This window comes from Salvelinus sp. IW2-2015, linkage group LG32, assembly GCF_002910315.2.
Source record: "Salvelinus sp. IW2-2015 linkage group LG32, ASM291031v2, whole genome shotgun sequence".
NCBI lineage: Eukaryota > Metazoa > Chordata > Actinopteri > Salmoniformes > Salmonidae > Salvelinus > Salvelinus sp. IW2-2015.
The window spans coordinates 4850842-4874071 of NC_036871.1; the positions used below are offsets into that span (position 1 = coordinate 4850842).

At 44.4% G+C, this 23230-nt stretch overlaps 1 long non-coding RNA gene across 1 annotated transcript in view; it reads right to left on the reverse strand.

Moving 5' to 3' along the window:
- Positions 1-1748: 1748 nt before the first annotated feature.
- LOC111957258 (uncharacterized) overlaps positions 1749-23230 on the reverse strand; it is a 31907-nt gene continuing 10425 nt past the window's right edge. The window contains exons 2-3 of the long non-coding RNA XR_002876352.1: positions 2460-2599; positions 1749-1944 (exon numbers count right to left, since the gene is read on the reverse strand). This is a non-coding gene — a long non-coding RNA (uncharacterized lncRNA). The remainder of the gene's footprint in view (positions 1945-2459; positions 2600-23230) is intronic.

Consider the following 23230-nt stretch of genomic DNA (forward strand, 5'->3'; position numbering starts at 1 on the left):
TGCTTTGCTGCCGGAGGGACTGGTGCACTTCACAAAATAGACGGCATCATGAGGCAGGAAAATTATGTGGTATATTGAAGCAAAATCTCAAGACACAGTCAGGAAGTTAAAGCTTGGTCGCCAATGGGTCTTCCAAATGACAATGACCCCAAGCATACTTCCAAAGTTGTGGCAAAATGGCGTTAGGACAACAAAGTCAAGGTGTTGGAGTGGCCATCACAACGCCCTGACCTCAACCTATAGAAAATTGTTGGGCAGAACTGAAAAAGCGTGTGCGAGCAAGGGGCCTACAAACCTGACTCAGTTACACCAGCTCTTGTTAGGAGAATGGGTCAAATTTCACACATCTCTTTTGTGGGAAGCTTGTGGAAGCTATCCGAAACGTTTGACCCAAGTTAAACAATTTAAAGGTAATGCTACCAAATATAATTGAGTGTATGTAAACTTCTGACCCACTGGGAATGAGATGAAAAAAATAAAAGCTGAAATAAATCATTCTCTCTACTATTATCTGACATTTCACATTCTTAAAATAAAGTGGTGATCCTAACTGACCTAAAACAGGGAATGTTTACTATGATTAAATGTCAGGAATTGTGAAAAACCAAGTTTAAATGTATTTGGCTAAGGTGTTAGTAAACTTCCGACTTCAACTGTACATTTTTCCAGCAGTAGACTATGATCGGTAATGTCAAAAGTCGCACTGAAGTCTAACAAAACAGCTCCCATAATCTTTTTTATCATCAATTCTTCTCAGTCATTGTTGTAGGCTGTGCCTGTTGAATGTCCTTCACTATGAGCGTGCTGAAAGTCTGTTGTTAATTTGTTTCTGTAAAATAGCATTGTATCTGGTCAAACACAATTTTGGGTTGGTAATAGGCTGATTGGTTGGCTATTTGAGCCAGTAAAGGGGGCTTTACTATTCCTGGGTAGAGGAATAACTTTTGCTTCCCTCCAGGCCTGAGAGCATACACTTTCTAGTAGGCTTAGATTGAAGATATGACAAATAGGAGGGGCAATATCTTCCGATATTATCCTAATTTTCCATCCAAATTGTCAGACCCTGGGTGGCTTGTCATTATTGATAGACAACAATCATTTTTTCACCTCTTCCACACTCACTTTACAGAATTCTAAATGACAATACTTGTCCCGTGTGGCTCAGTTGGTAGAGCATGGCGCTTGCAACGCCAGGGTTGTGGGTTCATTCCCCACGGGGGGACCAGGATGGATATGTATGAACTTTCCAATTTGTAAGTCGCTCTGGATAAGAGCGTCTGCTAAATGACTTAAATGTAATGTAAATGTAATGTAAATGTCTTTCATAAATTAAGTTGTTCTTGCCTGGTTAAATAAAGGTTAAATCTAAAATAAAATAATTTTGTCAGTTATACTTGGATGTGTAGTGTCAGCGTTTGTTTCTGGCATGTCATGCCTAAATTTGCTAATCTTGTAACAATCTGTAGCTACAGTTCTCTGCAGTTTACTACACCTGAGACACACTGAATTGTACTACACTGTTCGTACTGTATTTTTTGGTATGTTACTTTTACCATATATCATTCTTGTTGAATACCCAGTTCTCTTTTCTAGTTAGCATTAAATATTGTACACTCCCCTGTATTTTATATTTTGAAACATTCTTTGGATATATCTGAATGTCTAACATCTGTTTGATGCTAATGAGCCCTGTACATCGTATAGAAATATATTTTGTGAATACATAAAGGCAGACAAATTTTGAGGTTTGATCAAAAATATCCATATTTATTTTATGGTCCTTTATCCAGCTTCGGTACACTGGGAATGGTGGGCTGTGAAAGCTGAAACTCTTTGTGACGAATGGTCTTGTCCTGTCTTCCAGAAGTGGCGTAGGTGGCTCGTAGACCTTAACCACCAACTGTTTGGTCCTCTTGCAGAAGATTGGCTGGTACTACACATCTCCTGGAAAGACATGGTTGTGGTGTTACCATTTGACACGTTTTGTGGAAGGGACATAGGACAACATGCATTTGTTGGTAATGGTGTCAACTGATTGGGGCCGAAGTGTTTAGAGACAGACTAGTGTATTGTTTATTTTAGGGACATTGGGAGCTGCTTTTGAGAGGGAAYATCAGTGAACAAAGTGAATGGGCTGGGGGGCTGCAGAAGGTGTGAAATGTCTWAGGAGGGCAGGTTTTACACAGTATGTATTCTTGTCTATGGGCAATTGAGGAGCAATGGCACCTTTCAATCCATTCTCATACACAACAACACATTTACTGTCTCTAAGCGCAACCAAAACCCCCTTCCTCYTCTCAAAGACCTGTCTGTAAACCTCCCCAGCCCACTGACTTTGACATATCATTCTTGTCTATAGTAGCATGGCACTTTTGTAGACGTGTCTATTGTGTTTTGAGAATCTGCAGGACAAAGAATGAGGTGATTGTGTCATTACTGTTGTAGTCTTGATTTTATACCTTTCAGTGTCCCTCGTTTTTGTCCCACAATCTAGTTGTGCTCCATAAGTGCAAGGTGTGCCCCTTCCCTCATGCTTGTGTACCCAAAATGCCCCGCTTTGGGGTATTTTTCAGCAGGGCCTGTGGAATGACTCCAGAACCTGAGTTTTACAGAAAGAAAAGGTAAAAAGAGAAGAGGGGTAGACTAGATTGATTACATGGTCTGGAAGGTATTCTGTAGTCCTAAAGTTACCTCTAACCACCTGTAACCCCATAACACAAACACCACCCATACAAACACTGCCCAATTGATGTTTATGTCATGCATTTAGCTATCTTGGCAGTCAGCTTGTAAATATTCTTGCTAATTTACGCATTTAATTTATATGCAGCAAGATTGCCTGCCAGCTAACCAACCATAGACAATTTATTCACATTCATCATTACTACTAACACACKGAGAGTGAGTTAGCTATATCGACAATTCAATGTTTAGTAATGGAGTGCTTTCCAGACAAGGTGGAATAGATGGCTACCGGGTTGAGTACTCGTATTTGCTACCATTAGCTAGTTTGCGTCAGAATGAACTGTTTTCATGGTTGAGCTCAAGGTCATAGGCTAACCAATGGAAATCCATAGCTTGAATGCTGACTGGTAGTTTGACCTTTGCCACTGACTAAAACGCCATACTGTGTAAACCAAGAGGTTTTTCTAAGTATTGGGCTGGGAAAAAAGCTCGCTCACCTATGGTTTCCCCAGAGACCGTAACTCATTCTGGGATAGTACCCCAATAGAGTTGAGGCGGCTAACTGATGGCTAACGGTGAAGGTCACACAATCGCGCCCCTCTCCCCATCTTAAAGCTTCCACATGCACCGGTTCGGCTGGCGCCTAGCCYAACCAAATTAGTGTGCTCGCATACCTTCGACCTTCGCTTGAAAAACAAGAAAAAAAAGCAGCAACGGTATTGTTTGTCCATCTTGAGATGCCATAGCCAGTATACTCTCCCTCAAAATAGTCTGAAGAAATCTGCCATTCATTTTGATGTTTTTGCCGAGGAATCTTTGTTGCGCAATTTAACTAGGATGTTTGGTGAATTATTTCTCAAGTGAAAAAATTCTATGAAAACATGTTGCCTACACTTGAATGACAATAAAAACTTAATTGAAGAATCCCTACTGTTGACCAATAACAGACAAAGGGGCGTAGACTTCGACTTTCAAACTTCAGATTGTCTAGAGAAAAACATTTGTGTGTGCAAACAGCAGAAAAAAACGCTTACCGAAGGCCAAAACAAACAAAAATGAAGCACTACTTCTCCCCAGGGAGGATTTGTTTTGCTCTTGTCCCCCCATCTCCTCCCTCCTCTCTTTGACCCCTGACCATCCCTCATGTGTAAAGGAGAAGGAGATTGCTGGGCCATCTGGACAAAAAAACGATACGATCACAACCTGATTCCTGTCATTGGTTGTCTCCCTCCCTCCCCTACTCCCTCACTTCTTCACCCCACATCCATCCATCCATCCCTCCCTCCCCTACTCCCTCACTTCTACACCCCTCCCCACCATCCCTCTCTCCCCTACTCCTTCACTTCTTCACCCCTCCTCCCCATCCCCCATGAATAGAGGGAGAAATCTATTTTCCTTGAAGTGTAACATTAAATGTTACTTTCTCTCTCTCTCTTTCTCTCATTTCCTTGTTTCATCATGTGTGTGTAGGAGAGAGGGCGTGTCCCATTACACTCCCACCCACACAAAAGTCTGAATCCAAAATGTCACCCTATTCCTAATGGCACATTTCCTTACAGGATTTACCACAGTGTTTTATCCAAAAGGCTCAGACTACGAGGGCCGGCACCTGTGTCTCACTGGGCCATTGCTCCGGTGGACCTGCTCCCACCACTGGTACTTTTCAGCTGGCATTTCAAATCAAACTTTATCGGTTACCTGCGCCGAATACAACACGTTTACCTTAAAGTGAAATGCTTATTTACAAGTCCTTAACCAACAGTGCAGTTCAAGAAAGATTGAAGAAAATATTTGCCAAATAAAGAAAGTCAAAATAAATAAAAAGTAACACAATAAAATAACATTAACGCGGCTTATACAGGGGGTACCGGTACCGAGTCAATGTGCGGGAGTACAGGTTAGTCGAAGTAATTTGTACATGTAGGTAGGGGTGAAGTGACTATGCATAGATAATAAACAACGAGTAAAAGCAGTGTAAAAAATAAATGGAGGGAGGGAGGGGGTCAATGTAAATTATCCGATGGCCGTTTGATGAATTGTTCAGTAGTCTTATGGCTTGGGGGTAGATGCTGTTAAGGAGCCTTTTGGTCCTAGACTTGGCGCTCCGGTACGCTTGCCGTGCGGTAGCAAAGAAAACAGTCTAAGACTTGGGTGACTGGAGTCTTTGAAAATGTTATGTACTTTCCTCTGACACCGCCTAGTATATAGGTCCTGGATGGTAGGAAGCTTGGCCCCAGTGACGTACGCACTACCCTCTGTAGRGCCTTACGGTCATATTCTGAGCAGTTACCATACCCGGTGGTGATGCAACTGGTCAGGATGCTCTCGCTGGTGCAGCTGTAGAACTTTTTGGGGATCTGGGGACCCATCCCAAATCTTTTCAGTCTCCTGAGGGGGAAAAGGTGTTGTCTGCCCTCTTCACGACTGTCTTGGTGTGTTTGGACCATAATAGTATGTTGGTGATGTGGACACCAAGGAACTTGAAACTCTCAACACACTCCACTACAACCCGTCAATGTTAATGGGGGCCTGTTTGGCCCACCTTTTCCAGCTCCTTTTTCTTACTCACATCGAGGGAGAGGTTGTTATCCTGGCACCACACTGCCAGGTCTCTGACCTCCTCCCTATAGTCTGTTTCATCGTTGTCGGTGATCAGGCCTACCACTGTTGTGTTGGAGGCAAACTTAATGATGGTGTTGGAGTCGTGCCTGTCCATGCAGTCATGAGTGAACAGGGAGTACAGGAGGGGACTGAGTACACACCCCTGAGGGGCCCCAGTGATGAGGATCAGCGTAGCAGACGTGTTGTTTCCTACCCTTACCACCTGGGGGCAGCCCGTCAGGAAGTCCAGGATCCAGTTGCAGAGGGCGGTGTTTAGTCCCAGGGTCCTTAGCTTAGTGATGAGCTTTGTGGGCACTATGGTGTGAATGCTGAGTTGTAGTCAATGAACAGCATTCTCACAGAGGTTTTCCTTTTGTCCAGGTGGGAAAGGGCAGTGTGGAGTGCGATTGAGATTGCGTCATCTGTGGATCTGTTGGGGCGGTATGCAAATTGGAGTTGATCTAGGGAATCCGGGAGGATTCTGTTGATGTGAGCCATAACCAGCCTTTCAAAGCACTTCATGGCTACCAAGGTGAGTGCTACGGGGCAGTAATCATTTAGGCTGGTTACCTAAATGTTCTTGGGCACAGGGACTATGGTGGTCTGCTTGAAACATGTTGGTATTACAGACTCAGACAAGGAGAGGATGAAAATGTCAGTGAAGACACTTGCCAGTTGGTCATCGCATGCTCGGAGTACATGTTCTGGTAATCCGTCTGGCCTTGCAGCCTTGTGAATGTTGACCTGTTTAAAGTTCTTACTCACATCGGCTGATGCTCTCATGCATGTTACTGGGTTACTTGCCTCGAAGCGAGCGTAGAAGTCATTTAGCTTGTCTGGTAGGCTCGTGTCACTGGGCAGCTCTCGGCTGTGCTTCCCTTTGTAGTCTGTAATATTTTGCAAGCCATGTCACATCCGACAAGCGTTGGAGCCAGTGTAGTATGATTCGATCTTAGTCCTGTGTTGATTCTTTGCCAGTTTGATGGTTCGTCAGATGGCATAGCTCCTGAGTGGCACAGTGGTCTAAGACACTGCATCTCAGTGCAAGAAGCATCACTGCAGTACCTCGTTCGAATCCGGGTTGCATCACATCTGGCCGTGATTGGGAGTCCCATAATGCGGCGCCCAATTGGCCCAGCGTCATCTGGGTTTGGCCGGGGTAGGCTGTCATTGTAAATAAGAGTTTGTTCTTAACTGACTTGCCTAGTTAAATACATAAAAKATTTAAAATAGCGGGATTTCTTATAAGCTTCTGTGATGGTGTCCCGCTCCTTGAAAGCAGATGCTCTACCTTTTATCTCAGTGTTGATGTTGCCTGTAATCAATGGCTTCTGGTTAGGGTATGTACGTACAGCCACTGTGGGGACGATGTCATCAATGCACATATTGTGAAGCCAGTGACTGATGTGGTGTACTCCTCAATGTCATCGGAGGAATCCCAGAACATATTTCAGTCTGTGCTAGCAAAACAGTTATTACAATGATACATATATATATTGATTCTTAAAGAATATATAACTTATAATTGCCTCTTGAGCTTAGTTTAACTGTCGTACCCCATCAGAAACCAAAATATGAGCTTGTTTTACTAGGTATTTTTGTAAATGTAAACAAACAAACAAACACTGTATAGCCTCAACATGATTAAAACCCTAATTTTGATATCATGGATGGTCAGTCCTTGCATCGATAGCTCGGTCTATGAATTTCCGAATGGTTACATTTCTAGAGGCCCATCCCTCACTTTTATACCAAAACATAGGCTGGGTAACCGCTTTGTTGTTTTTTCAGTTAAGGATTCTAGCTTCAAGGTCAGACGAAAGGTGGTTTGTTGTCTCTGACAGTAGGAATGCTGAGATTTCCCACACTCTTCTGTTTACTGAGACAAAAGCCGTAAAGAAACAAACACACACACAGGCTGTGGTCATCATCACTCAAAATGATGTCTCAAATCTGACACCTTTAAGTGCTTGTCGAGCAAGCATACAATGGTTTAGCATAGACTTTGGTATGTCTTCCTTTGTCATTTTGGCGTAGGCGACCCTGCCATGGTGGTTGTGAACCCAGCTGTGTGTGTGTGTGTGTGTGTGTGTGTGGTGTGTGTGTGTGTGTGGTGTGTGTGTGTGTGTGTTGTGTGTGTTTGTGTGTGTGTGTGTGTGTTGTGTGTGTGTGTGGTGTGTGTGTGTGTGTGTGTGTGTGAAGTAGGGGTGTTGCTAGTTGAACATATGGGCTTTGTTGGGGTAGGTGGAATGGGGTGGTGGTTATGGCACCCCAGCTTCTCCCGTTGACACCTCACAGTCTACGCAATACGCCTGCCCTGAGGCTAATCCCCCATTTATATGCAAGCAGATGCCCTGAGCAGATCACCTCAGGAACTAAAAAGTAAGGGCCTCGTAATGGTGAGGGGTGAGGGGGGATGGACTAAACTGAACCAGGGAGACTAGCTTCAATTCCCAGGGAGGCTATGGTAGATGCTCTGTCTAATCCCAGGGGCTATAGTAGATGTTCTGTCTTATCCCCAGAGGCTAATAGGTAGAATGTGTCTGTCTTGCATCCCCAGGGGAGCTATAGGTAGATGTTCTGTCTGATCCCCAGGGGGCTATAGGTAGATGTTCTGTCTGATCCCCAGGGGGCTATAGGTAGATGTTCTGTCTGATCTCCAGGGGGCTATAGGTAGATGTTCGTGAATGGTTTTATTTCAATCGTTTTATAAAGGAGAGAGATACAGTGATCCTGATTACTGCATTGTTGTGTTTGAAGCTTGCAAGAAAGGAACTTCACTGTACTTGAAAGGCATTTCACATGACACTAAAACTTGAAACAATGATAAAGTAGTGACTGAGTACTGAGTTAGTGACTCTGACTAAGGCCTCACTGAGTGAAAATGTTTAATACTTGTTCCTGGGATACAGAGTCCCACATCATGAACTTCAGTTGATACTGTTAGGAAAGAGTTTAAAAAAAAAGTGGGCCAAGCATGTGGTCATTGCCCTGTAAACATTGTGAAAATAATAATAAAAATAATATGATAAATAATATGATAAKATTTTACGATAAATAAATATTCCTTTGGAAGGAATAGTGTCCATTTGGAGCTACTGTATGACCACAACAGATCCTACGTTGCCATACTCCCAGCATTTATTACATTCTTTCCGTTTAGTCTTGAGTATGTCTGCTGTTTTTTTTTTGGTCACATACACATGGTTACCAGATGTTAATGCGAGTGTAGCGAAATGCTTGTGCTCCTAGTTCCGACATTGCAGCAATATCTAACATGTAATCTAACAATTCCACAACAACTACCTAATATACACAAATCTAAGTAAAGGAATGGAATAAGAATATATGGATGAGCAATGACAGAGCGGCATAGGCAAGATGCAATAGATGGTATAAAATACAGTATATACATATGAGATGAGTAATGCAAGATACATATAACATTATTAAAGTGGCATTATTAAAGTGACTAGTAATCAATTTATTYAAGTGGCCAATGATTTCAAGTCTGTATGAAGGCAGCAGCCTCTCTGTGTTAGTGGCTGTATGGTCTTGAGATAGAAGCTGTTTTTCAGTCTCTCGGTCCCAGCTTTTTGGCCTTCCTGTGACATCGGGTGCTGTAGGTGTCCTGGAGGGCAGGTAGTTTCCCCCGGTGATGRGTTGTGCAGATCGCACCAACCTCTGGAGAGCCTTGCGGTTGGGGGCGGTGCAGTTGCAGTACCAGGCGGTGATACAGCCCGACCGGATGCTCTCAATTGTGCATCTGTAAAAGTTTGTGGGTGTTTTAGGTGACAAGCCAAATTTCTTCAGCCTCCTGAGGTTGAAGAGAAGCTGTTGCGCCTTCTTCATCACACTGTCTGTGTGAGTGGACCATTTCAGTTTGTCTGTGATGTGTATGCCAAAGATCTTAAAACTTTCCACCTTCTCCACTGCTGTTCCGTCGATGTGGATAGGGGGTTGCTCCCTCTGCTGTTACCTGAAGTCCACGATCATCTCCTTTGTTTTGTTGACGTTGAGTGGGAGGTTGTTTCCCTGACACCACATTCCGAGTGCCCTCACCTCCTCCCTATAGGCTGTCTCGTTGTTGTTGGTATCAAGCCTACTACTGTTGTGTCGTCTGCAAACTTGATGATTGAATTGGAGGCGTGCATGGCCACACAGTCATGTGTGAACAGGGAGTACAGGAGAGGGCTGATCACGCGCCTTTGTGGGGCCCCAGAGTTGAGGATCAGCGAAGTAGAGAAGTTGTTTCCTACCTTCACCACCTGGGGGCGGCCTGTCAGGAAGTCCTGGACRCAATTGCACAGGGCGGGATTAAGACCCAGGGCCTCAAGCTTAATGATGAGCTTGGAGGGTACTATGGTGTTGAATGCTGAGCTATAGTCAATGAACAGCATTCTTGCATAGGTATTCCTCTTGTCCAGATGGGATAGGGCAGTTTGCAATGCGATTGCATCGTCTGTGGACCTATTGGGGCYGTAAGCAAATTGAAGTGGATCTAGGGTGACAGGTAAGGTGGAGGTGATATGATCCTTGACTAGCCTCTCAAAGCACTTCATGATGACAGAAGTGAGTGCTACGGGGCAATTTAGTTCAGTTACCTTTGCCTTCATGGGTACAGGAACAATGGTGGCCATCTTGAAGCATGTGGGGACATTAGACTGGGATAGGGAGAGGTTGAATATGTCCGTAAACACATCAGCCAGCTGGTCTGCGCATGCTCTGAGCCGGCAGCCTTGCGAGGCTTAACACGTTTAAATGTCTTACTCATGTCGGCCACGGGGAAGGATAGCCCACAGTCCTTGGTAGCAGGCCACGTCGGTGGCACAGTATTATACTCAAAGCAGGCAAAGAAGGTGTTTAGTTTGTCTGGAAGCAAGATGTCGGTGTCCGTGACGTGGCTGGTTTTCCTTTTGTTGTCCGTGATTGTCTGTAGACCCTGCCACATATGTCTTGTGTCTGAGCCATTGAATTGCAACTCCACTTTGTCTCTATACTGGCATTTCGCTTGTTTGTTTGCCCTACGTAGGGAATAACTACACTTTGATTTCGGCCATATTCCCAGTCACCTTACCATGGTTAAATGTGGTGGTTTATGCTTTCAGTTTGGCGCAAATACCGCCATCTATCTACGGTTTCTGGTTAGGTTTTAATAGTCACATGATGTACAACATCTCCTTTACACTTCTTTATAAACTCACTCACCGAATCAGCATATACGTCGATATTATTCTCTGAGGCTACCCGGAACATGTGATCCACGTGATCAAAGCAATCTTGAAGCGTGGATTCCGATTTGCCGAAAGGAGGGCGGTGTAGGACCTTGTATGCATCGCAGAAGTTAGAGTAGCAGTGATTCAGTGTTTTACCAGTGCGAGTTCTAAAGTGAAAATGCTGATAGAATTTAGGTAGCTTGTTCTCAAATTTGCTTTGTTAAAATCCCCAGCTACAATAAACGCAGACTCAGGATATATGGTTTCCAGTTTACATAGAGTCCAGTGAAGTTCCTTGAGGGCCGTTGTGGTATCGGCTTGTGGGGGGATATACATGGCTGTGACTATAACAGAGGAGAATTCCCTTGGGAGATAATACGGTCGGCATTTGAATTTGAGGAATTCTCGGTCAGGTGAACAAAATGACTTGAGTTCCTGTATGTTYTTACAATTACACCATGAGTCGTTAATCATGAAACATACACCCCCACCCTTCTTCTTCCTGGAGAGATGTATATCCCGAGAGAGCCATGTTTCCGTGAAACAGAGTATGTTACAATCCCTGATGTCTCTCTGGAAAGCAACTCTTGCCCTAATTTAATCTACCTTGTTATCTAGAGACTGGACATTAGCGAGTCATATACTCAGAAGGGGTGGGTGGTGTGCGCGCCTCCGAAGTCTGACCAGACGACCGCTCCATCTACCTCTTCTCTGGCGGCGTTGTTTTGGGTCAGCCTCTGGAATGAGTTCAAATGCCRTGGATGGTTCMGACAAAGGATCCACTTCGGGAAAGTCGTATTCCTGGTCGTACTGCTGGTGAGTTGACGTACTTTCAAGCAAGTGTAATTTCAGGTTACATGTATTGGATTTGGTCACTAAATTTGTTTCACTGTTTCCCTTTGTGTTCCAATCTTTTTCTGTGTATGTACAACAATTTACGTGAACCCTCCATGTGGACTACATAATACTGTCATACTCATAACATCATAGATGTCATAAAGTCATGACAACTGACTTTACAATGTCATGACTCAATCCAATAAAATCACGTCAGTTTGCTAGCTTTAAACTGAGACAATAATKTTGTTTATGACATCTGTTATGTTACGAATATGACAGTCTTATGTAGTTACAGTGCCTTCGGAAAGTATTCAGACCCGTTGACTTTTTCTACATTTTGTTACGTTACATCCTTATTCTAAAAATGATTAAATGAAACAAATCCTCAGCAATCTACACACAATACCCTATAATGACAAAGCAAAAACAGGTTTTTAGACATTTTTGCAAATGTGTTAAAAAAAACGGAAATACCTTATTTAAATAAGTATACAGACCCGTTGCTATGAGACTTGAAATTGAGCTCAGGTGCATCCTGTTTCCATTGATCATCCTTGAGATGTTTCTACAACTTGATTGGAGTCCACCTGTGGTAAATTCAATTGATTGGACATGATTTGGAAAGGCACACACCTGTCTATATAAGGTCTCACAGTTGACAGTGCACGTCAGAGCAAAAACCAAGCCATGAGGTTGAAGGAATGGTCAGTAGGGCCCAGAGACAGGATTGTGTAGAGGCACAGATCTGGGGAAGGGTACCAAAATAATTTGGCAGCATTGAAGGTCCCCAAGAACACAGTGTCCTCCATCGTTCTTAAATGGAAAAGTTTGGAACCACCAAGACTCCCAGCCAAACTGAGCAATCAGGGGAGAAGATCTTGGTTAGGGAGGTGACCAAGAACCTGGTGGTCACTCTGACAGAGCTCCAGTGTTCCTCTGTGGAGATGGGAGAACCTTCCAGAAGGACAACCATCTCTGCAGCACTTCACCAATCAGGCCTTTATGGTATAGTGACCAGACGGAAGCCACTCCTCAGGAAAAGGCACATGACAGCCTGCTTGGAGTTTGCCAAAAGGCACCTAAAGACTCTCAGACCATGAGAAACAAGATCCTCTGTTCTGATGAAACCAAGATTGAACTCTTTTGCCTGAATGCCAAGCATCACGTCTGGAGGAAACCTGGCACAATCCCTACGGTGAAGCATGGTGGTGGCAGCATCATGGTGTCGGGATGTTTTTCAGCGGCAGGGACTTGAAGACTAGTCAGGATCGAGGAAAAGATTAATGGAGCAAAGTACAGAGAGATCCTTGATAAAAACCTGTTCCAGTGCGCTCAGGACCTCAGACTGGGGCAATGGTTCACCTTCTAACAGGACAATGACCCTAAGCACATAGCCAAGACAATGCAGGGGTGGCTTCAGGACAAGTGTCTGAATGTCCTTGAGTGGCCCAGCCAGTGCCTGGACTTGAACCCAATCTAACATCTCTGAAGAGACCTGAAAATAGCTGTGCAGCAAAGCTCCCATCCAGCCTGACAGAGTTTGAGAGGATCTGCAGAGAAGAATGGGAGAAACTCCCCAAATACAGTTGAGCAAGCTTGTAGCGTCATACCCAAGAAGACTCAAGGCTGTATTTGCTGCCAAAGGCCGTTCAACAAAGTACTGAGTAAATGGTCTGAATACTTATGTAAATGTTATATTAAAAAAAAAAAAAAAAATCTCATAAATTGCTTTATCATTATGGGATATTGGGTCTAGATTGATGAGAATAAAACTTTTTTTTATTGCATTTTGGAATAAGGTTGTAATCTAACAAAATGTGGAAAAAGTCCTTATAACACAAGATTCAAGTAAAGGTGTTACCAAATTGAAATGTCATGTTAACTATTTAAAACAGCATCACCAGTAAAGGAAGAGTAACATGATCCAAATAGGATGTTATTACAATTTTGCTAAAGTGAAAAATAATAACAAATAAAAACTAATTTACATTTTGTTTCAGCAAAATTACTTGCTTAGGGGAGAATCCTTAATACTTTCCTCACGTTCCAGTAAATCTGAAATCAGAGGCTTGTTTTATATTACAAACATGGACATACTGAAAGCTTCTCAGCATATCCTCTGCACAATCCAGTTAGTCAAAGTCTTCACAGATTTGAACCGACACTCTGTGTCTCCGGTCACATATGTTAAATCTGGATGGTATTTGATATGTGTGTGTGGATGCTGGTAGACACAGTTTCCGGGCTTAGAAGCTGGAGCAGTGATTTTATTCCATAGAAGCGTAGCAGCAGAGAGAATCAGTTATCCGCTGGGGATGCAAGAGGATGTTTGAGTTGGATATAAAAAAGCCCTTCATTCCAAATGCCCTCAGGAACTTGAACTAGTCTGACTCAGTCACACACACACACACACACACACACACACACACACACACACACACACACACACACACAACACACACACACACACCACAAAACAACACACACCACACACACACACACACACACACACACACACACACACACACACACACACACACACACACACACACACACACACACACACACACACACACACACACACACACACACACACACACACGGTAATGCTCACTTCCAGACAATCACAAAGGCAGTCAGATACAGACACAAATAACACACTCCCTCCATTGACTCAGCCACAAACACAACCACACAAACACACAGAAAGAGCCTCATCAGTTTAAGTCCATTAGAGGAGCCATTTGGCATAATTGATCTGCCTCACTCATTTTCCTCGAAACTTCCGCCCAAGCAATCATGACTAATTGAGAAGGAAGGCCTCTGTGGGTCTTTAAGTGACTGTCTGTCTCTGCGTGTGTGTGCTTGCGTGTGTGTGTGTGTTGTGTGGATAAGTGCACAGAGGGCATTAGAGTAGTTGAGTAGCATTGTGTGTGTGTGTGTGTGTGTGTGTGTGTGTGTGTGTGTGTGTGTGTGTGGTGTGTGTGTGTTGTGTGTGTGTGTGTGTGTGTGTGTGTGAAACTGTTGTGTCGTGAGTGTCGTGGTTCTACTGTGTGTCGCATGGTGATGTAGTGGTTGTGCGTGTGTGTGATCTTAGTGTGTGTGTAGTGTGTGTGTATGTCGTGGTTGACATAGAATGGATCTGCAGAGCAGTCAATCTTTTGCCGGGACAGTATAGTTGATAGTAGCATGGTGTGTGTTCAATGTCAGGCTTATGGCGGCTAGAAGCGCCACTCTGTCGATCGATGTGCGTGCATTTGCAAGGGCGCAGTCGTTTTTTGTTGTTGTCCACATCGTCGTTGCGTTCCACCCAGAGAGGAAGTCTGCCTTGTGTAGTTTATATCCACTAGGGGGCTTGGGGAGCCAGAGTAGCTTACCAAGCAAGAGGGCGCAAGGCACTCTGACTGTAGCTAGCAACGACATTTGAACATCCGGATCCTGTGTTATATGGGTTTTTGTTGACAAATACTAGCTAGCTAGCTACATGTCTGGTTATTCTGGTGTTCTTTGCTTTAGGAAGTTACTTTTTAGCCACATAAGGAGAAAAAAAACATGTCTCTCTATGAATTGCAATGGCTAGAGCTTGAACAGCAAGAGCTGGAAATGTTCTCAATACTCAGGAAGAGAAGAAGAAAAAACAAGTAAATGGCAAGTTCATCCACTGAACACGACAAGAGGGGACGATGGAGAATTACACGTCTCTTGTCCAACCTATGCGAAGTATTGACAAGGAAAGACATACTTCAATCCTTTCGGATGCCAGTTGCCAGATTTGACAACTTGCTTCAGCGGCTTGCCCCTCACATCTCGCACGAGAGAACTTACAGCGTGCCAGTAAGTGCTGCAGAAAGGCTGTCTGTGACCCTTCGGTTTTTGGTGAGTGGTAGCACACAGCAAAGTATTGCTTTAAGTTTTATGCTAGGAATCTCGACAGTTTGTGCTTTCGTCACGGAAGTGTGCCAGGCTATCTGGATCAAATTAAAATCAAATTGTATTGGTCACATAAACATATTTAGTAAATGTTATTGCGGGTGTAGCGAAATGCTTGTGTTCCTAGCTCCAACAGTGCAGTAGTATCTAACAATTCAGTGAAATATATAAATATTAGGACGAGCAATGTCAGAGTGGCATTGACTAAAATACAGTAGAATAGAATACAGTATATACATGTGAGATGAGTAAAGCAGTATGTAAACATTGTTAACGTGGCCAGTGATTCCATGTCTATGTATATAGGTCAGGAGCCTCTAAGGTGCAGGATTGAGAAGCCGGGTGGTAGCCGGCTAGTGATGGCTATTTAACGGTCTGATGGACTTGAGATGGACGCTGTTTTTCAGTCTCTCGGTCCCTGATTTAATGGTCCTGTACGGACCTCGCCTTCTGGATGATAGCAAGGTGAACAGGCAGTGGCTCGGGTGGTTGTTGTCCTTGATGATCTTTTTGGCCTTCCTGTGACATCGGGTGCTGTAGGTGTCCTGGAGGCAGACAGTGTGCCCCCGGTAAATGTTTTGGGCAGATCATACCACCCTCTGGGGAGCCCTGCGGTTGCGGGCGGTGCAGTTGCCGTACCAGACGGTGATACAGCCCGACAGGATGCTCTCAATTGTGCATCTGTAAACGTTTCTGAGGGTCTTAGGGGCCAAGCCATATTTCTTCAGCCTCCTGAGGTTAAAGAGGCGCTGTTGCACCTTCATCACCACGCTGTCTGTGTGGTTGGACAATTTAAGATTGTCAGTGATTGGTACGCCGAGGAACTTGAAGCATTCCACCTTCTCCACTGCGGTCCCATCGATGTGTATAGGGGCATGCTCTCTGCTGTTTCCTGATGTCCACGATCAGCTCCTTCATTTTGTTGATGTTAAGAGAGAGGTTATTTTCCTGGCCCCACTCTGCCAGTGCCCTCACCTCCTCCCTGTAGGCTGTCTCGTCATTGTTGTTAATCAGGCCTACTACTGTTTTGTCGTCTGCAAACTTGATGATTGAGTTGGAGGTGTGGGTGGAAACGCAGTTGTGGGTGAACAGGGAGTACAGAAGGCGGCTCAGCACGCACCCTCGTGGGCCCCCAGTTTGAGGATCAGTGGGGTGTAGATGTTGTTTCCTACCTTCACCACCTGCGGGCGGCCCGTCAGAAAGTCCAGGACCCAGTTGCACAGGGCAGGGTCGAGACCCAGGGTCTCGAGCTTAATGACGAGTTTGGAGGGTACTATGGTGTTAAATGCTGAGCTGTAGTCAATGAACAACATTCTTACATAGGCATTCCTTTTGTCCTATTGGGATAGGGCAATGTGATGGCGATTGCATCATCAGTGGACCTATTGGGGCGGTAAGCAAATTGGAGTGGGTCTAGGGTATCAGGTAGGGTGGAGGTGATTTGATCCTTGACTAGACTCTCAAAGCACTTCATGAGGACAGAAGTGAGTGCAACAGAGCGATAGTCATTTAGTTCAGTTACCTTAGCTTTCTTGGGAACAGGAACAATGGTGGCCATCTTGAAGCATGTGGGGACATTAGACTGGGATAGAGATTGATTGAATATGTCCGTAAACACACCAGCCAGCTGGTCCTAATGGTCCTAATGGCAGTCTCAGATGCAAGGTATCGTTTTACAATGATCAACATGGGTCCTGATGGTAGTCTGAGATGCAAGGTACCCCTTCACCAGGATTTAACGTGGGTCCATATTCTCCCGATGGTAGTCTGAGATGCAAGATACCACTTCAAAATGATCAATGTGGTTCCATATGATCCTGATGTCAGTCTCAGATGCAAGGTATCGCTTCAAGGTGATAAACATGGGTACATATGGTCCTGATGGTAGTCTGAGATGCAAGGTATCGCTTCACCATGATCAACATGGGTACATATGCTTCTGATGGCAGTCTGAGATACAAAGTACCGCTTCAACATGATCAATGTGGTTCTGTATTATCCTAATGTCAGCCTGAGATGGAAGGTATCGCTTCACCATGATCAACATGGGCACATGTGGTTCTGATGGAAAGTACCACATCACCAGGATCAACGTGGGTCCATATGGTCCTGATGTCATTCTGAGATGGGAGGTACCAGTTAACCAGGATCAACGTGGGTCCACATGGCAGTCTGAGATGAAGGWACCACTTCACCAGGATCAACGTGGGTCCATATGGTCCTGATGGCATTCTGAGAWGGAAYYWACKAYTTAACKAGGATCAACATGGCAGTCTGAGATGAAGGAACCACTTCACCAGGATCAACGTGGGTCCATATGGTCCTGATGGCATTCTGAGATGGAAGGTACCAGTTAACCAGGATCAACGTGGGTCCACATGGCAGTCTGAGATGAAGGAACCACTTCACCAGGATCAACGTGGGTCCATATGGTCCTGATGGCATTCTGAGATGGAAGGTACCAGTTAACCAGGATCAACGTGGGTCCACATGGCAGTCTGAGATGAAGGTATCACTTCACCAGGATCAACGTGGGTCCATATGGTCCTGATGGCATCCTGAGATGGAAGGTACCAATTAACCAGGATCAACGTGGGTCCACATGGCAGTCTGAGATGAAGGTATCACTTCACCAGGATCAACGTGGGTCCATATGGTCCTGATGGCATCCTGAGATTGAAGGTACCAATTAACCAGGATCAACGTGGGTCCACATGGCAGTCTGAGATGAAGGTACCACTTCACCATGACCAACATGGGCACATATGGTCCTGATGGAGGTTCCACGGTGCACACATCACGGACAAACTGAAATGGTCCACCCACACAGACAGCGTGGTGAAGAAGGCGCCTCTTCAACCTCGGGATTGCTGAAGAAATTTGGCTTGTCACCTAAAACACTCACAAACTTTTACAGATGCACAATTGAGAGCATCCTGTTGGGCTGTATCACCGCCTGGTACGGCAACTGCTCCACCCACAACCGCAAGGCTCTCCAGAGGGTAGTGAGGTCTGCACAACACACCACCGGGGGCAAACTACCTGCCCTCCAGGACACCTACAGCACCCGATGTCACGGGAAGGCCAAAAAGATCATCAAGGACAACAACCACCCGAGCCACTGCCTGTTCACCCCACTATCATCCAGAAGGCGAGGTCAGTACAGGTGCATCAAAGCTGGGACCGAGAGACTGAAAAACAGCTTCTATCTCAAGGCCATCAGACTGTTAAACAGCCATCACTAACATAGAGTGGCTGCTGCCAACATACAGACTCAAATCTCTGGCCACTTCAATACATTTTATAAATGGATTTAATAAAGGTATCACTAGTCACATTAAATAACGGCACTTTAATAATGTTTACATACCATACATTACTCATCTCATATATATATACCGTATTCTATACCATCTACTGCATCTTGCCTATGCCGTTCGGCCATCGCTCATCCATATAGCTATATGTACATATTCTTATTCATTCCTCTACACTTGTGTGTGTATAAGGTAGTCGTTGTGAATTTTATAGATTACTTGTTAGATATTACTGCACTGTCGGAACTAGAAGCACAAGCATTTCGCTACACTCGCATTAACTTCTGCTAACCTTGTGTGTGACCAATAAAATTGGATTTGATTTGGAAAAAAACGTGTTTCCATATGGTCCTGATGGCAGTCTGAGATGTAACCACAGGCACTACACCACAGACACTGACAGCACAGAGTCATCGTCAAGGTACATCCACCCTACGGTTATTGACCACTCCACACCCACTGGGGACCTGCATCCAGGAGAGTGGAAACAGGTGGTACAAGGGGACACCAGCTTCCTGGACTGAAAAAACATCTCGCAGACAGGGCAACCAGAATTTCTGTAGACGTGCGCTAACAACCTCTAGGACTACTTCCTCACGCCAGCTGGTCAAGTGTCTTTCCAGGATGCTGCTTTCCAGGATGCAGGATGTCGCAGCTGTTTTACGGGCTCCTGACCAATTCTYCTATTTTGTGTGTTTTTTTTACCCCCTGCACATCGACTTGGTACTGGTACCCTGTGTATATAGCCGAGTTATCATTATCATTGTGTTTTTATTATTAATTTTACTGTTAGTTGTTTTATTTTTCTATTATTTCTCCTTTTGATTTCTCTTTGTTGTTAAGGGCCCGCAAATATGCATTTCACAATTAGTCAACACATTTTGTTTGCGAATCGTGACGAATACCATTTGAGTTGACAGTAGATGCTCAGTTCCCTCTGTGATTCACTGCTGTTTGTACCACTACTGGTGTTCATGTGTTTAATTAAGTGTATAACCGTTTAAGTTTGGTCCTGACAAATGGTCCCTCCCAAATGGCACCCTATTCCCTAGTCTAGAGCCCTAAGCTGTGCACTATAAAGGAAATAGGGTGTCAATGGGGATATGTCAATGGGGATATGTGGTTTATAGGTATTGGGTCTAATCAATAAAGCACTGTATGCAGCATATAAGAGGCATGCTTTTTTTTCTTTTTTCATCCAGCAATTGCACCATTGGGATGTGCATCTATCTGATATTTCAACCTCCTTACACCATCTTGGGTAACAGAGGATGTTTCACTGAAGTATGTGTAGGTACTGTATATCTAACTCTGACTGGGTGACACACTGTGGGATTTAGGCCCCCTTAAATGAAGGGGTTTATTTGATTTCTGCTGGAGTATTTATTCTGGATTTACAGATGTGTTTCTTAGAGGGATAAAACAATAGGAGTAGAGAGGAAATTAGGCTGCATCACAACAACAACAGGAAACGAGAAGATACATTTAGGCTCCAGCGCAACAGGGCAAGTGGGATGTTCTGGCTGCTTATCTTCCATCGAGGAATTAGATTACAGGATTATAATACAAACAGACACACACGTACACACATTAGTGATGCGTGGGTCAGCTGTTTGTTCACCAGCACCTGAACCGCAATTGCTAATAACCCATCCTCAACCGGCCGACTATTTGTGATAAAATGAACATCTAGGCCCTAACCCAGGACTACTGAAAAAGCGCTGTGCAATCAGAACGATGACAGGCCTTTAAGAAAGGTCTATGTTCCTCTTTATAATATCCAACATTTTGGTAGGCTATTTTTTTGTCAACCTGTCAATAATTAATACATGCAGCTTCTCTTCTGACATTACTTGTTGTCTTCTAAGGCTAAATAAACCCTTTCTCACTGATAAAATGAATGCTTCTATCTAGTTCACATCAGTAAAGTTTATTTTTCGCTTTCATCTTTTATCTCTGCTTCTCTCTGGCAACAAAGCAGTTTTGTGACCTGGGAGAAAATTTAATTTTTCCGTTTGCCTAGTTAAGGAAATAAAAAGGCATTAAACAAATCCAACATGTTTTTGACAAGATTTCAGTTRGGCTTGGATCCATATTTTATGTGGTTGAAATACTATCAGCTTTTATGATTATGACAGATGGTCCCTAACCGCACATTAATTCTCTCAAGATGCTGAAAGAAATACATCATATTTCTCCACTCCTGTGCCCATGTCAAAATGTACATTTGGTGTATCATTTTACTGTAAGAAATGCTTAATTCTGCAGGAGTTAATATGAAGGCTATGTGAGCTGTTATAGACCTACAGCCAGTGTCCAGATTTCAGTAAGGCTGCTATTCCATTTAACCCATCTGGACAGTACAGTTCCCTTGACATGCCATTTTGAGTCCCTGTCTTGTGACAGTCGAATTTGWATAGCGCCTCACAATCATCACACATAACATAGAGGACAACTCCGTAACATAGCCGGTACTCCTCTTTTACCATTTCACCAAATCCTCACCAAACATTAGACTAGCATACTGTTCTGGCATCCCCTTATATTTATTTTCAACTCTCCATTTTGCAGCTTTTATCTCATTGAACTAAACTCTGACATTGTCCTTTTTGCCTCAGTGGATTGACGTTAAAGAGATAAACTCTATTTGTATGAACATATCAAGATTCAACAACTGAGACATAAACTAAACAAGTTCCACAGACATGTGGACTAACAGAAATGGAACAATGTGTCCCTGAACAAAGGGGGGGGGGGGTCAAAATCCAAGATGGCGTAGCAGTCGGACGTGTGTTTGTCTCTGTCCCATGTAAATAGCCGGTTTCGTCTTTTTTTTTCGTATATATTTTTTATCTCACTTTCCACCTATGATCTAAATATACTTTCCCGCAACCCGCCTCACCCAATGTGATACGGATCTGCTATTTRTATACGTTATAACTGGAAACTCCATCAGCAGCTAGCCAGCTAACTAGCTACTAGCTAGTAGTAACTGTTAGCCACGGCTAGCGGTCTTCACCTTCAGCTCGGACACCACCAGCTGAACGCTGATATCAACCAGTTTATTGCGCGATATCAACCCAGAGCATATCAGACTGATTTTCTCCACCACATCACCGGATTCCTGACGCAAGCTCTGGACAATTACACCGGATCATCGCAGCTAGCTAACTGCAACCGAGTAGCTACTGCTGGCTAACGCCTCTGTCCCGAAGCAAGCACCAGTTAGCCTTGAGCTAGCCTCGAGCTAGGCCCATCTGCCGGCTAGCCGAAGAGGTCTACCAGCGAATTCTTGGGCTACAATACCTCTTTTTGCCAATTGGACTGGACCTTTTTTTGCCGACACAGAGCCCTGCCAATCCATCACAATGGTCTAAATCAGCTACAAGCTAATTTAGCCATTTTTTTTTGCCGCTGCTGTAGCTTTTACCTTCTGCACAGACACCAGCCCTGTTATTAGCCTGGATATTCTCACCAATTTACCAGCAGCTAGCGCCACTGCCACGAAGCTAGCACCAGTTGCAAACAATTCTACAATTCACAACTCTCTTTCGCCACCGCCATCCGGCTTGGATTCTGTCGACACGACCCACGTCTGAGCAGACCCCTCCGTCTGAGCAGACCTCCCCCGGGCTACTAACTTTAAACGCCGCGTGCTAGCTTAGTGGAGGCCTCCCTGCTCCATCTACGGCTGCCCCTGGACACTATGATCACTTGGCTACATAGCTGATGCATGCTTGACTGTCCATTAATTCACGGTACTCCATTCTGTTTATTGTGTTTTTATCTGTCGGTCTGTGCTTTAACTCAGGATCTGTGTGTAGTTAATCCGACCTTCTCTGCCTAGTCGTCGCCATTTTTACCTGTTGTGCTGTGTTAGACTGCACCCTGTTATTGCTGCTGTTATCTTACCTGTTGTTTAGCTAGCTCTCCAATCAAGACCTGCAATCACTTTATGCCTTACTGTATGTCTCTCTCAAATATCAATATGCCTTGCATACTGTTGTGGGCTAGTTATCATTATCATTGTTTGGTTTGCAATGGACCCGTAGTTCCACTCTCCGTACCTCTGATACATCCTTTGTCCCACCCCCCACACATGCGGTGACCTCACCCATTGAGACCAGCAATGTCCAGAGATACACTCTCTTATCATCACCCAGTGCCTGGGCTTGCCTCCGCTGTACCCGCGCCCCACATACCCCTGTCTGCACATTATGCCCAGAATCTATTCTACCACGCCCATAAATCTGCTCCTTTATTCTTTGTCCCCAACGCTCTAGGCGACCAGTTCTGATAGCCTTTAGCCGACCCTCATCCTACTACTCTCTGTTCCTCGGGTGATGTGGAGGTAAACAGGCCTGCATGTCCCCAGTCACCCTCATTTGTTGACTTCTGTGATCGAAAAAGCCTTGGCCTCATGCATGTCAACATCAGAGCCTCTCCCTAAGTTTGCTTACTCACCGCTTTAGCACACTCTGCCAACCCTGATGTCCTTGCCGTGTCCGAATCTGGCTTAGAAGGCCACAAAAAATTCTGGGATTTCTTAACCAACTATAACTTTCCGTCAAGATAGAACTGCCAAAGGGGAGGAGTTGCAATCTACTGCAGAGATAGCCTGCAAAGTTCTGTCATACTTTC